The 16,535-nt window shown below is 35.9% G+C and overlaps 1 pseudogene; it reads right to left on the bottom strand.

The window, feature by feature from the left end:
• Window positions 1–971: 971 nt before the first annotated feature.
• Window positions 972–2,762, bottom strand: LOC105727311 (melanoma inhibitory activity protein 2-like; annotated as a pseudogene).
• Between the last annotated feature and the right edge of the window lie 13,773 nt (window positions 2,763–16,535).

The following is a 16,535-nucleotide window of genomic DNA, read 5'->3' as shown; positions in this document are numbered from 1 at the left end:
ACCTGATCCAGAGTATGTTTTTAAAGTAATTAATGAACAAAAAAGTAAATAAATAATTGCAAGTAAAATTCTGCTGGCTAAAATTGACGCATTAATCAATGATAGAAAGGAATTTTTCAGGAGCTACAAGTCATCTTAAATACACTACCTGATATCATGAGATTGGCCAAATTTATTTAACTCTGAAATACTTGGAATATGTTGATGAACCATCAAAGCATATGTTTATATTAAAGTGGAAATAACAATAATAATCTCATAGATCAATTTCTTCTGTCAGGCACAGATTCATTGTGAATGATCCTTGGTACATCACATTTAATTTATTTTAAACATCAAATGATATGAAATATACAGAACATCACAATTATATGCATAATATATACCCTGGTTCTCAGTTGGTAAATGATGCCTGTGTATCGAAGTCCAAGTGCAGCCTTATGCATTCACACATCAGGTCATCTCTCCTACAACTTCCTGAAGATCTCAGTTCTGGCTGGTGTTTCTTAAAGTCTAACATTACATCAGAATGATGGGAAAAATATTGAAAAGCATTCACCATTTTCTTTTTTCAATATTTAAATCATCTTTATTTACAAAATCCTATTTTGGGATTTATAATTTCATTAAGCTTTAAATTTAGCAAAATATAAGTAAAGTAAGTAAAAATTATACAGTAACAGCAGTTACTTTAAATCAAAGATGAGATCAGTCAAATTATTTTTGAAGAGGGCAAAAATCTTGTCAGGTTTCTTGCTGCGGTTCTGGATGTTCAGTAGCAGGCCCATTTGAAGGTGGAATCAACCCGGAAGGAACTCAATTCTGGAGTGGAGGTGGGAGTTAAAATCCAGGTCTTGGGGAAGGTAAGGAGGAAAACTCCTCGGTGGATACACATTTCTCATTGCACGTGGAGCATGTGGTGGACCTGGGAAATCTCTTGGTGGAAAATCATCTCCAGAAGCTCCCTTTTCTCACAGAGGTGATGGGGGCCCAGTGTCAGAAGGACCCCTGTGAGAATTGGTTAACATACCAGAGCTTGATTCTCCTCTTTCAATGGTAATCTGATGGTCCAGAGGATTCCCTGGGCCCCTTGAGCCTCTTCCTCCTCTCCTTGGAAGCAAGGTGAGAATCTGGGTGGACACCCAATGAAGTTGCAGGAGACAGAAAAGCTCTCGTTTCAGGTGAAGGCCGACCCAATGGTGAAGGGCCATATGAGGAATGTTCTCTGCCAAATGGTGTATTTGGAACATCCAGTGCGTATGGATTTTTTTCTAAAAGTTCAAATTTAAACTCCAGTTCAGTTAATTTTTGTCTGTTGCAAGCATTTTCTTTCCTTAAATCACTGAGATTTCTTTCAGCAGTTTGAGCTGCAAACCAATTATCATGTGTTTTTTCTCATAGGAAATAGTGCGCTTTTGATAATAATGGATCTTTCTCCAATTCTTCTTCAAGATCTTTGGTTCACTTTCTATAGGTCTCCAGATTTGCAGTGGCATGGCTGATCCTTTTGTCTACTTTAGAAAGTTTCTCTTCTGTCTCTAACCGGTAATTTTCCTCTGTTGTTAATTTCCTGCAGAGTTTCATTTCATTTTCTTGATATAATTCGGTCATTACTTTAAGTTTCTGTTGAAGCTTCTGATTCTCACTTTCAAAATGTGTGTTTTCTGACTGCTAAGATGCTTGTTCAACGTCAAGAATTTTGAATACGTTCTGTAAGCTCTTCCTTCATGTTATTAACTTCAGATAACTGAATATAAATTTGGTTTCTTTCTCCTCCTAAGCTTTTGAAAGAAGCATTGAACTTAGCAGCATGAATCAGTTTCTTCAAAGCTCCTTTGGGAGGATGATCTAAGTAAGCACCATTTTCCGATTCACTGTTCATTTCTAACTCCAAGTTCTCACCATCCTTTCTGTCTTCTCCAAGCATAGCAGCCCAATCTTTCATCTTTAGCAAGCATTCAGTCAGAGTCCTGATGTGATTGTCTTTATCATTTAGAACTTGTTCTGCGTGTACTTTGGAGTCTTCCAATGTTATTTTCTGTTTATTAAGTTCACTTACTTGTTCTTTCCATACTTCAGCTTCTTGCAAAAGCTGTTTCTGGCTTTCCTGAAGTTGAGAATTTTCATTCAAAGCCTCTTTTATTGCTATATTCAGTGGTTCTTTATTCATTTGAAATAAAGTCTTGAAGGTCATTTTGGTTTCAGCTACTTGTGATTTGAGGGATTTTGTCTCATCTTCTAGAGACTATCCTTTTGGAAATATCCGCCATCAGTTCATTTTGTTCAGACTGTTTTGATTTCTCTTCTTTTAACTCTTTTACTAGACGTAGTATTTCTTCGTCAAGTTCCACATTGAACCTGTTCGGCTTTTCACAGGTTGCCTCCAAACTTTGTCCTTCTGTTGCCTCCTTCTCAAAGCTGGCATCATTTAAAGATGACTTGACTTCTTGGCCTTCGTACTCTTTGAATAACACTCAGTTTTTCAGGTAGTTGACATTTTTCCTCAATTAGTCTAGACAGCGTTTCAGCAAGCTTTTTCTCTCTTTCCACATAAAGCCAACTCCTAACCGATCTAAAACGTCTCCACAAAAAAAAAAGAGAACAGCAAAAAATCCAGTAGCTGCCCATATCACCCATTCCCATGGAAAACCATAAGAATTAGAATCTGCTCCCGTACTTTGATGCAGTGCTACCACCATCCTGTGTTGCACCTCCAGAACCAGCCTAAAGTATGGCTGAGGGGTAGCCTGGGGCTCCTCCATAGGGCCAAGGTGGCTCTGGTGGTCGCCATAGTAACCAGGGCCTGTGGGGGCCACAACAAAAGTCAGAGAACAGGCAGCCTTCTGTCTGAAACCTGAATCCGCAGTGGGTAACTGGAGCAGACCACTGCAGAGCCAACTGTGGGGGGATCTGGGGAACATGGGGGCTAGCTGGGGGAGATGGGGGGAGGTGGGAGATGCAGGCACCCACAGGGCTCACAGGCCCATGCTGCCTTTTTCTTTTTTCTTTTTACTTTATTTTTAGAGATGGCATCTTGTCATGTTGTCGAGGTTGGTCTTGAACTCCTAGCCTCCAGCGAACCTCCAGCCTTGGCCTTCCACAGTGCTGGGATTACAGGCATGAGTCACAGTACCTGGCCTAAAATTTTTTTCTACTTCAGTACATCCAAAATATCCTGATGAAACAGAATACATATTTTCTTGGGCAGTTATCAAGTGTAACAAATTAGAATCTGTTCAGAAACTACTTTCTTAAAAGTTATTGTATTTCATCAAATCCAAGGTACTATTGATTATAAAACCCAGTGGACTACCAAGAAAATATTTTTGATTAAAGACATGATGTTTTTAGCCATAAAAATTTATAAGACACATCCTAATTCAGAGATATTAAAATATCAAAAACACTACCTCTTAGACCAGGAGCAGCTGCTCGTGCTTGTAATCCTAGCACTTTGGGAGGCCAAGGTTTGCAGATGGCCTGGGCTTAGGAGTTCGAGAAAACTCTAGGCAACAGGGTGAAACCTTGTCTCTATCAAAATAAAAAAAGTTAGCAAGGTATGGTGGTGCACGCCTGTAGTCCCAGCTACTTGGGAGGCTGAGGTACAAGAATTGCTTGAAGCCAGAAGGCAGAGGTTACAGTGAGCTGAGATCACGCCACTGTAAGCTCCAGCCTGTGTGACAGAGCAAGACTCCATCTCGAAATAATAATAATAATAATGTTGCATCTTAGTTGCTGGTAAAATGAAGGCCAGAGACAGTGGCTCATGCCTATAATCCCAGCACTTTGAGAGGCCAAGGCAGAAGGATCACTTCAAGTCTGGAGTTTGAGACCAGCCTGGGCAACATAGTGAGACTCCATCTCATACAAAAAAAAAAATTTTAACTACCAGTCTCAGCAACGTGGCAAACCTCCTCTCTACCAAAAAATACAAAAATTAGCCAGCTGTGTGTAGTCTCAGCTACGTGGGAGACTGAGGAAGGAAGATCACTCGAGCTCAGGAGGCAAATATGTAGACAGAAAGTAGACCAGTGGTTGCCTAGAACTGGGGCTAAGAGTGAAATCACTGCAAATGGAGAATCTTACTGCAACGTGAAGAATCTTTTGAGTATAATGACAGTGTTCTTAAACTGGAATGTAGTGTGGTTGTACAACTCTATATATTTACTAACAATTATTGATTCATATACTTATAATGAGTGAATTTTATAGTATGGAAATTATACCTTAATAAAGTTAATTTAAAAAACTAAATATAAAATAATACAGGATGGCAAGAAGTTGTTGGAGGTATAGAAACAGATTTGGAACTTAACTGATAATTGTTAAAAGTGGAAATGAGTGTGTATGATCTTACTTCACTCTTTTTCTTCATATATATATGATTGCACTTTAGGTTCTGGGGTACATGTGCAAAACATGCAGGATTGTTGCATAGGTACATACATGGCAATGTGGTTTGCTGCCTCCATCCTCCTGTCACCTACATCTGGCATTTCTCCCCATGTTATCCCTCCCCAACCTCCCTTCTCCCTGCTGTCCCTCCCCTATTCCCCACCGACAGACCCTAGTTTGTGATGCTCTCCTGCCTGTGTCCATGTGTTCTCATTGTTCAATACCCACCTATGAGTGAGAACATGCGGTGTTTGATTTTCCGTTCTTGTGTCAGTTTGCTGAGAATGATGGTTTCCAGATTCATCCATGTCCCTACAAAGGAAACAAACTCATTGTTTTTTATGGCTGCATAATATTCCATGGTGTATATGTGCTACATTTTCCTTATCAAGTCTATCATTGATGGGCATTTGAGTTGGTTCCAGGTCTTTGCTATTGTAAACAGAGCCACAATAAACATACGTGTGCATGTGTCTTTATAATAGAACGATTTATAATCCTATAGGTATATACCTAGTACTTGGATTGCTAGGTCAAATGTAATTTCTATTTCTAGGTCCTTGAGGAAGGACCACACTGTCTTCCACAATGGTTGAGCTAATTTACACTCCCACCAACAGTGTAAAAGTGTTCCTATTTCTCCACATCCTCTCCAGTATCTGTTGTCTCCAGAATTTTTAATGATCGCCATTCTAACTGGTGTGAGATGGTATCTCAGTGTGGTTTTGATTTGCATTTCTCTAATGACCAGTGATGATGAGCATTTGTTCATATGTTTGTTGGCCTCGTATATGTCTTCTTTTGAAAAGTGCCTGTTCATATCCTTCGCCCACTTTTGGATGGGCTGGTTTGTTTTTTTCTTGTAAATCTGTTTTAGTTCTTTGTAGATTCTGGATATTAGCCCTTTGTCAGATGGGTAGATTATAAAATTTTTTTCCCATTCTGTTGGTTGCTGGTTCACTCTAATGATTGTTTCTTTTTCTGTACAGAAGCTCTGGAGTTTAATTAGATCCCATTTGTCTATTTTGGCTTTTGTTGCACATAAACATTAAAAAATATATACTTCAGAAGAAATACACACACACACATATGCTGTTGACATTTACAAAATAATGTATTTGGGGAAACATTGTCTTTCTGTGATAACCACCTTAAACACCAGAATAATGCCATGTTTTAATCAGGACACTAAATAAAAGTTCACTATTCAAAATTTTTCTCAATAAAGGAAACAATTTTAGTTTTCTATGAACAATTCCTAGAGAATCTATTCACATGTGAAGTACTTACCATATTCTTCTCCCACAAAATGATATAATGTAGAAATTTTTATTAACACCTTTTACCTCATATAACACTATTCAGTCACAAAGTCTTGCCAATTCCATTTCTGAAATTGTTTCTGCATCCTTGCCTTTACCAGTTCTTAGTTTCTGTAGTCATTTCATTTCCTTAGATTTCTCTTAGTCCTGGCTATTATTTCCTTTTAATGTGCTTACTGCCATATCTCCTGATAGTCTGCCTTAAAGCTCCACCCTTTGCCATTGCACATTTACACTCCAATCTGAGTTATCTTTCTCAAATACAGATTTGGTTGTTCCTAAGTTAATTCTAAAAGCCTTTGCCTTGTTTAGAAAAAAAAATGAGATCATTTTTTGAAAAATTAATATAAGGATATTAACATCTGACAATTGCTGACCTTTTCAACCCAATCCTTGCTGATTCTCTTCCTTTTATTTCTACCATACGTTCAATGACTGCTTCATGATCTATCATCTGGCTCTGTGACTTCCAAATCTATGGCTCTGATCATGCTGTTCCTTCTGCCTAATGTTCTAGAAAGACCAGTGCATATCATTTTCTTTATGGAAAAATTACATTACACAATATAGTACAACTTTTCATATGCTCTTAAAACATAAGAGCATAAGAGGATACCCTTATGCTAACAGCATACTTTTATACTCTTAGATCATGGATTATCTTATTTATATTTCTATACCCAGAAAATAGCATATGGTCTATCATATAATAGAAGTATGGAACATGGGATACTTGTTAATGTAATTTTTGAAAATAATAATTTTACATTTCCTTAAACTTGTAGCTTATGGGCCAGGATCTGGCCACCAAAAGACAAGTAGAGACAATGTGTGGGACTTTCTGTTATGGAACACTTTTTTCCAATTTATTATTCGAATAGTAGATGAAAGACATTCTGCCTGCCACCTTGAACCATAGAACTGGTATCATATCCTGAAGTATTACAGTAACATGAATTTTTAAACCTGGCCTGTGCTGGTGCAGATGACATTTTTAAGCTGCAAGTCTTAAGTTTTCAAGAATACACACACACACACACACACATGTGTGTGTGTGTACATTCATATATTCATATACACACATATGTGTGTGTATATATATTCTTGAAAACACATTTAATTCTTAATTAAATGTGCAAATATTCATATACACATGTGTGTGTGTGTATATATATGAAGATACAATTTAATCTTCACCTCACAAGTTATAAAATATCAAGTCTAGGCTGGGCACAGTGGCTAATGCCTGTAATCCCAGCACTTTGGGAGGCCGAGGCAGGAGGATCACCTGAGGTCAGGAGTGTGAAACCAGCCTGGCTAACATGATGAAACCCCATCTCTACTAAAAATACAAAAATTAGCCAAGCATGGTGGTGAGTGCCTGTAATCCGAGATACTCAAGGAGGCTGAGACAGGAGAATCACTTGAACCCAGGAGGTGGAGGTTGCAGTGAGCTGAGATCACACCACTGCACTCCAATCTGGGCAACAGAACAAGACTCCATCTCAAAATAATAAATAAATAAATAAAAATAAAATATCAAGTTTAGGAGAAATAAGTTTCTAAAATAATACAAGTAAACATTACAATATCAGGAAACATTGTATAGTTTTATCAATGATACAAAACAAAACACAAAAACTTAAATTATAAAAAGTTTCATATATTAAGCATCCTAAAATTAAGAATTGGTCTTTCAAAAAACACAATAAAAACAATAAGAAAGATCAGATGAGATCCAGCACATTCAGGATGGTATGGTAATCATTGCACAATATATATGTATATCAAAATATCACATTATACACATTAAATATATACAATTTTTATTTTTCTATCAAGACTCAACAAAACTTGCAAAGAAAATCAATAGGAAATTTAGCCACATAAGTGAAAATATATTTGTAATACGCATAATTTTCAGAGTACTATTATCCATATTATATATTTTTAGAACTTCTGTAAATCAAAAAGAAAGAACACACAACATATTTAAAGTAACAATAGGTATTTCACATAAGTGAATAAAATATGACTCATAAACATATGAATAGAATTGTGAATGACACATAGTAAAAGATCAGTAATAAATAATTATCAAATGAATAAATAAGTGAATAGAACAGCAGAAATGGCAGAGAAATGGAAAATAAATCTAGCGTGAAATATGTTTTACGTCCAGTAAGTTGTCAAAAGTAGTCTAAAATGTCAAATTTGGCAATGATAAATCCAAATGAGAGCCAAAAGTAGTTTGCCTATATTAGACAACAATTTGGCATTATCTTCGAACTTCACAGTTCTACTTCCAGATACATAGCCTAAGTATGTATTCATGCTCATGTGCACCAGGAGACATGTATGCAAATATTCACAGAACTATTAGTTTTAATAGAAAACACTAAAAGCAACTTAATTTTTTTTTGAAGGCAACAGAACATATAACAAATGGCCGTCCCAATATACACATATACACACCCCCCCACACAATTGATAGCATACCATAGTGAAAATGAATGACATTCAGCTACCTTCAGTAAGAGTTACTCTTGAAATGCAATTGTAAATGAAGAAAGGCAAGTCACAGGAATATAGATAGAGCAGGCTTTTTGTTTTTCTAAATAACCTTAGAACAAGCAAAAACAACCAATATAGTATTGAGAAATGCCCTTTTATGTGTCAAAACAACTTTAGAAAAATGAGGAAATTATAAACACAAAGTTCAAGATAGTGGTTACCTCTTTAGTGAAGGAGTGTATGCTATCCTGGAGATATAAATAAGTAGTTCAAACAGTGTTAATAATTTCTCATTCTTATATGGTGGATTCTAAGATGTTTGCATATTGTTATAATATGTAAGTGACAGCTACTTTACCAATGTGCTTTTGAATCAAATATAACAAGGTAAATTTTTTTTATATAGACAATGGAAAGAATTGGATTCCCAAAAAATAGAAAAAGAATGTATCCTTCCCTCAAGTTCTTATTTTCTTTCATGATTCACACAATCTTTGTCATCTATCCTTAATTCTAATCTCATTTAAAATAATCTAAAACTTCCCTAATGTATAAAAATTTGACATCTTTTTATCTTTTAAGTTATTGAGAATTCCATCACCTAATGGTTACTAAAGTCTGTATATCACAGAAACTATAAAAATGTAACTACTAAAACAGTTGTTAAATTAGTTTTAGATATCCAAGGGTTGAATCTTTCCAGTCCTTAGGGAGCTGGCTGTACTTTAGAAGTAGGGGCAACAAATTCAGGAAAGGAGCATCAATACCTGATGAATTCATACTTTCATCATGTTGCTGGACAAGCTCCAGACCAATATCTTTATACTTTAAGATTTTATTTATTCCTGATAAAAGCATACAGCATTAATTCAGCTCACATTCTTGAAAATACATACTGTGGCCCAAACAATATGATTGGCTCTGGAGTTGTAAAAATATATTTTTATGGAATATACAGTCTACATTTTAAATTGCACATTACAGCCAACATATTTAATTAAAAGGATGCAAATTATTATGTAACATGCACATATCTCAGCAGAAAAATTTTACACCTATGATAAATATAACAATCTCTATTCTAGGATGGGAAAACAGTAAGATATGTGTAGTTCTTTCTAATTTGGAAAAAGTCTTCTCTGTGTTTTTACCAAAGTTATTTCTATGTCCTTGATTAATCTTTATTCCCCACTCCAAAGCTTTAGCTTCCCATTTTTTGTTTATTGTTTGTTTCTGGTTGTTGTTTGGTTTTTATTTCCTATAATTTGGACTTCTAGAAATTAATAGTATTAAAGAATTAAGAAATTGTTAGCTACTCACACTTGCCTTGTCCCCACATGCATTGATGACAAAGCCACAGTCTACTTAAATAGAAGAGGGAGGCACTTAGGAGGAGCAGAGTATTGGGATTAATGTGCATACGAAAAGAGACAAAACATACTTACATCTTGTTAGATCTCTTAGGGAACATTCCATGGGGGTAGGGTGGCAGTGCTTGAGCCCTCCAAGCAAGTACCTTCTTACAGTATCTTTTATTAATGTGAATACACAACTGTTCCTATAATTGAAGATTGTAGACCGTAAATCACAGATAATTTTACGACATTATTTTAATGTGATTGCTTCACTTTTTTTGCACAAGTGCTGTTGGAATTAAGACAGAGCATTTGCTTGTAAACCATATAATGTTAAAGAATTACTATTATATTCATATGAATAGGAGGCAGGGAAATACCAGGTAGAAAAGGGCAGGGTCCCTGGTGAGGGCTCCACCCTCAAGTCTGGACCCATGGCCCTGAGGGAAAACATGCATTCCTGTTTTCCTGCACAAATATTGCCTTTTCCAAAACAACCCTGGCACATCACACACCCCCATCCCATACCCATAAAAACCCCAGGTTCCACTAGCAAAGTGGAGTAGTGTAGCAGAGAAGGAGAGAAGAGAAGCCTCTGAATGTCAAGAGGAGAAGAAGCTGGACACTGCAGTCTATCTTCAATGAGAAAGGTGTTTGGATGGGGATGGTCAGAGAGGAGTTCAGCCTGCTTCATTCAGGGATGGCCAAACTCCAGGAGAAGACCATCTTACCACTCCATCTCCTTTCCAGCTCCCCATCCCACTGGGAGCCACTTCCACTGCTCAATAAAATTCTCCACATTCACCACCCTTCAATTGGTTTGTGTGACCTGATTCTTCCTGGATGGTGGACATGAACTCGGGCACCAAGAGGTCAGGTGCATAAGGCTGTTATCCTGACCCTCCACTGAGCTGGTTACCACTTAGTCATCTATGGATGGCAAAGCCAAAAGAGCACACTGAGGCTCCAGTGCTCACAGGCAACACCTAGACACTGCCTGGCAGTGGGGGGCCAATATGGGATTTGTTTCTGCTGGTTCCCAAAAGCACTCGCCACACTTCTGCACCTGCTCACCCGCATGCTCCTTCTCTCTCAAGGGTTTTAAGAGCTGTGGGCTGAGTAAGTGAGTCATTTCTTCACAAGTTCTGCGAAGGAGTCAAAGGAACTATCATGTCTCAATACAGAGATCCTATTGGAGCTATTAACACAAGTATTCTTCCTGTCTCACCCAGATGAGAAAATCCAAGTACTCCTCTGGGTCCAAGCTGCTTAAATCACAGCCACCTCTCTCTTCACCATCAATCTGAGCTACATAGAGTCTGGAGTGGTGAGAACTGCTAATAGCCCTTTTATCTTCCTTAGGCACAAGATCCTTTTACCTCAAATGAGGTTTCACTATGGGGCAGCAAATGGAGGAGGCTGCATTAAAAGTCTGTTTTCTTGTCGTCAGAGATATTGTGTATATGTTCACAAAGGATGGGCCAACTCAGAGGGAAAGAACCTGCTCTTGGTTTCTTTTTTGAATTAGGAAATCAATTTTTAATCACACTAAATCAACAACTAAATATTTTATAAATAATTAATTTAAATTGTTATATGTGCTAGAAAGAAAGGAAAAAGTACAAGGTATTAGAAACTTCAGTAACAAAGAGATTTAAATAAATTTTGGGTTCTCTGAAAAATGTTTAAGCTTGAAATTAAGATATGCTTGCATTTTGCTTATAGAAAAGTAAACCACACAGTATAACAGAGAGAATCTACAAATCACGCAATTTTCTCCAACTCTGAGAGAAGCGAGTGGGATGCCTTTCTCAACTCTTCCTTTCCCTACATTATGAAAAAGTCATATCAAACCACTCTTCCCTCTCAAGATTGAAGCCTCATCTACTGTAGCCAGCCCTTTTATATTACAGTATATTTTCATATTTGTTTCTACTAAGGTGATGTTTGTCGCATAAAAATCAGATGTTTTTTCTTATTCATTTGCTTTCCTTTGTTAGAACCTCATAGTTGATACCTGATACAAAGTAAATTCTCAATAAATATCTAGTTAATATGGCATTGAGTATCACTTAGCTGTTCATTTTCACCACTACATTATTCATCATTTTTACATAGAAGCTTACAAAATACTTCTTCATAATACAAAATTACAGTAGTCAGCTACAAAGTGATCACCATACAGAATTATTTGACATTCATCTATTCAAAATGACAATCACTGATCCAGAATGTAAGACCTTCCACCATTTTTCATCATTTTAATTCCAGTTATATTGTTATAACTTATCAAAGTCAGAAATACTGAACAAAAAGGTACAAAGATTTAACTATTGCTTTTCAGATTCTCAGCTACATTCTATACAATATATATATGTTTCATTTTAAAATTTCTCATTTATATTAATCAGAAAATATCATCCATGATGGTTAGATTTTAATTTTAGTACTGCCCTAAACCTATCTAGAAGTCATTCAAATTTAAATCATTATAACTGTCTACCAACACTTTAACTCCACATCTGTGATTTGAAATCATTTAAAAATTTCCTCATTGTACACTATATAGTGTTGATACATTCATTAGTGCTCGTTATATAAGATTTTCTTAATTATTAAAACCTCTCTGTATATCATGATAAAACATGTATCTTTTAAAAATCCTCTTTGAAAGTATAAAAATGTACATATTCTAATATTTCTAATAAATGATACATCTCTGTGAAATAACTTCTAGTGAAGTAATTTTTTTCAAAATACAAAAAGTCACAAAAATTTTGATTTTATTTAGTATAATTCTACAGCTCTCCATCTTTGATGCCCCTTCAATTACTTTTTTCTATCATAGAGTAAATTTTGTGAAGAATTAGTATTGCTAAACTAAAGATCTCCCTTTTATCAGGGATGGTGTTGTACAATCAGCCTAACTCTCTGTCCTTGGACTCACACATATCTGAATGTGTTATCACTTGGACAGTCTTGTAGCATCAGACTCAACCCAGACGCTGAGACTGTACAGAATTTTCCTTATCAGCAAGACTTGACTTAACTCTGAATTCAAGTACTGAACATGTATTCATCAAGTCAGTTACGTTGCCGGTCCTGTGATCTTCAAATTTGGTTTTCCTAATTGCTTGTTTCTTTTTACCACTACTGCCACTCTGAATGCTGAATGGCACTCTAGTAAATGGCTCCTCTAATTGAATGATGACCCCATTCCCTTTGGAATACACTGATAATTTGCTCTTAATAAAGTTTCTGGGATGTGGACTTCAACCTCAGACCTCGGCAAAGAACCAGGTGGCCATGTATCCCTGGAATTAACAATGAAAGTGTATCTGTGGATTACATCCTTTCTAGACTTCATTAACTCCTCCTCCTAGCCCTTTAGTGAAATCTTTCCAGATCACATTTCCTGTCCCATCAATTTTATCTTTACTGATTAAAATGTCTTGTCACTGTGTCTAAATCAATCTATTTCTGTTGAGTTGTGCTTCATTATCAAAACATTTTATAAGCAGAAATAGTAGATAGCTAAAAAGGAAAGTAGCAGGAAGAGGAATTAGCAAAGAGAAATGAGGCAGCACATTTATGAAGCCTTGAGTTTCAAAATTATAATTATTGACAGTTTTCTCTATTGTATGTCACAAATCACATTATATTTCTAAATTAGTCTTTCTTCCCATGTCATGAGCCATTTAAAGACTTAGAGGCTTAGAGGCTTTCCAATGTCTAGACTCATCTTTTCCAATTCATATTCCATATAACCATCAACATGATCTTCCTAATTAGCAAATCTGACCTGTTCCTTGGATGGCTCTTATTTTTGAACGATGACATGCCAGTTTCTTGATGTGACAAATAGCCCCCTCAATGAACTTAACTCAGCTCCTTGTTTCTTCTGACCTACTACAGTCTTCCCACATTTTATCATTCAAAAATTCCAAACTTTCTCCACATAGCATTTGATTACATCTGTGGTATACTGTGGTTGGCTCCTACAGGCTCTTACTGGCACATAAAAACTAACTGCTAAATATTTAAGAATTTTGTCAATCATTATAAAATAATTTGGCAGCTCAAAGTTAGTAATGTTGGAAATATGTACTATGGAAATTAACAAATGCTACCAGTCAGGGTTTCTTCCCTCTCAATAGGCAGTTTACCAGCACTGAAAATTGCTCTGTACTTCGGGTGACAATACCCTAAATGATGTTAGTGTTCCCATGTCCTTCCATTAAGAGGCCTGAAGAGCAGAGATAAAAATGGAAGCCAGAGAAAAACCTGCAAGACCAGTCCTACTTAGTGTATACAGAAATGCTTAGTCAAGGTCCTGTGATGGAAAAAAGGGTACAAAAGTATAAATGAAAATTTAAAAACTTGCACTATGAATAAATATAACAGTTATAATAGCAATAAAAACAAAAACTCTTTCATTTGGAGATTATATATGTATGTAAATTATTTTGCTGTTGCACCAGAAGTTAATTAAGTTTAACTACAATGTAGCTCTTGTTAAATATTTCTAAATAAGATAATTGATTTTTGATTTGTACCTCACAACATAATGTTTATACAATATAGTATTCAAAATGATACTCCTACTTTATCTTTTATGGGTTAAGCCTGTAGTGAGTACATGTCATAACATGACTAGTAATTCTTTCCATCTTCAGACTTCAATACTTATATTTATTATGGCTTATATAAGAATCTCCAATTTCCTAATGTGAAAAACATAAGTTCTGCATGTATATGATGAGTGTTCACTGAGAAATTTTAGATTTGTGATTGTTTAACTTAGGCAGTAGGTGTATACTCACTTTTTAATCCTTTTGTTATTTGGAAAGGTTTAAAGTAAGGGAATTAGAGTAACTTTCCTTTCCACTACATAAATCATTGACAAAAAACTGTTTACAAAACACAGCATATATATTTACTATAGAAAGTTTTCAATATTCTAGTGTAGGATACAGTCCTAAAGATATCCTGAATTTCAGAGTAGATTTATTAATTGAACTGGATAAATATTCTGGGTTTAAGTTTTGCAGTCTTTTAACCTCATGCTATAACACACTCAACAGAGATGATATACTTTATTATTTCTTTACCTAGTAAACATATCCAGAAAATGACAACTTCTAAACTTTTAACTTTTGCCCTTATTGATAATGTAGGTATGTTAATCCCTTCTTGTGTTACTACAAAATCATACTAAAGCTAGGTAATTCATAAAGAAAAGAGATTTACTTGGCTCCTGGTTCTGTGGACTTACAGGAATCATGGTGCTGGTGTTTACTTCTTGTGAGGCCTCAGGAAACCTACAATCATGGCGGGAGACAAAGTGACATATGGTGAGCATGGTAGCAAGAGAGAGAGAGGGAGGAGATGCCATACTCTTTTATCAACCAGATCTCAAGTGAACTAACTCACCCATCACCAAGCGGATGGCTCTAAGCCATTTAGGAGGGATCGATCTTCATGATCTAATACCTCCCAGTAGGCCCCACCTCCAGAGCTGAGGATATCAACATGATATTTAGAAGAGACAAACATCCAAACAATATCAGTAGGTTATATGTAATACTTATATTGGCCTGTTAACTTGACACATGACAGACAGGAGAGAATAAATGATAACCAGGATAAAAATTATCCAGAGCTTTCAAGGTTTATTTTATGTATGCTTAAGATGATAAAATACATAGAGCTTATTTTTGAGAAGCCCTGTAACTGACCCAAACCCATGCAGATTTCCCAAATTGCAGGGCCTTTTAATCTTTATATAGCATGTAAACATAATTTTAATTGCTCTCAAAGATCATAACAAGCATCCTAGGCATTTCCTAGCATCAGTGACATGCCACAAATGATGATGAAAATACATTTAAACATTGTGTTTGATTCCAGAAATGAATGAGCATCCAGGCATTGACTATGGTGAAATGCTTTTTCCTTCCACAGAGACAATTTTTAAGAAGGACCTGAAGGTTATCATGGCTTAGGGCCTCTCTGACTTCCAAAATTTTACAGATTCCACTCACTCTTCTCCAGATCTTCTCATTTAATTGACTTGAAATTCACTAGTACATTCAGTCATCAAATACTTATTAAGCACTTTCTATGTAACAGGCATTTATCTAGGCACTGGAAAATCAGACCAAGAATGCTGCCTTCAAGAAGTTTACATTTTGTTGGAGGAAAGACATAAAAATGAATAAGTAAATAAATAGGTAAACATATATACATTTAATATGTGGTAGAAATAAAGAATTACCATTTACAATTTAGTCCAGGCACCGGCTTCTCTGGAATGACTTCCTTGATGACCCTGGTCTGTCTTCCGTTCCATTCCTAGATACTCCCCCTCCTTTCACTAAAACAGCAATTCCATATTATTGTCAACATTTCTTTAGATTTGTCTCTGCCAGGTAGACTCCAAGAAGGCAAGGATCATATTTTCCCAATATTATTTTTCGAAATGACTAGCCCAATTCATTGGTCATGACATATATGATAAATAGCTATAATTTATTGAGTGCTTAGTAAATTCAAAATACTATTCTAAAACCTTTACATTTGTATCAGTTTTCTATTGCTGCATAACAAATTACCAAAAACTTAGTGGCTTACACAACATACTTTTATTATTTCATAGTTTCTGAAGGTCAGAAATCCAGGCACGGTTTAACTAGGTTTTCTGTTGAGGGTTTCACAAGGTTGCAGTAATGGTGTCTGCAGAGATGTGTTTTTAGCTGAAGACTTGACTGGGGAAGAATGTGCTTCCAAGCTCATTGATGTATTGGCAGTATTCATTTCCTTGCAGCTATATGACTTAGGGCCCTGGCTTCCTACTGCTATTAGCTGGAAGCTCCTATAAATTACTACGAGTTACTCACAGTGTCCTACAATGTGACTCTTTCTGTACGCAGTCCATAACATTGATGTT

The sequence above is a fragment of the Aotus nancymaae genome, unplaced genomic scaffold (assembly GCF_030222135.1).
Source record: "Aotus nancymaae isolate 86718 unplaced genomic scaffold, 86718_ANA_hifiasm-v0.15.2.pri h1tg000003l, whole genome shotgun sequence".
Classification (NCBI taxonomy): Eukaryota; Metazoa; Chordata; class Mammalia; order Primates; family Aotidae; genus Aotus; species Aotus nancymaae.
Note: the sequence above shows the minus strand (reverse complement) of the source record. Positions and strands in the feature narration are given on the sequence as shown.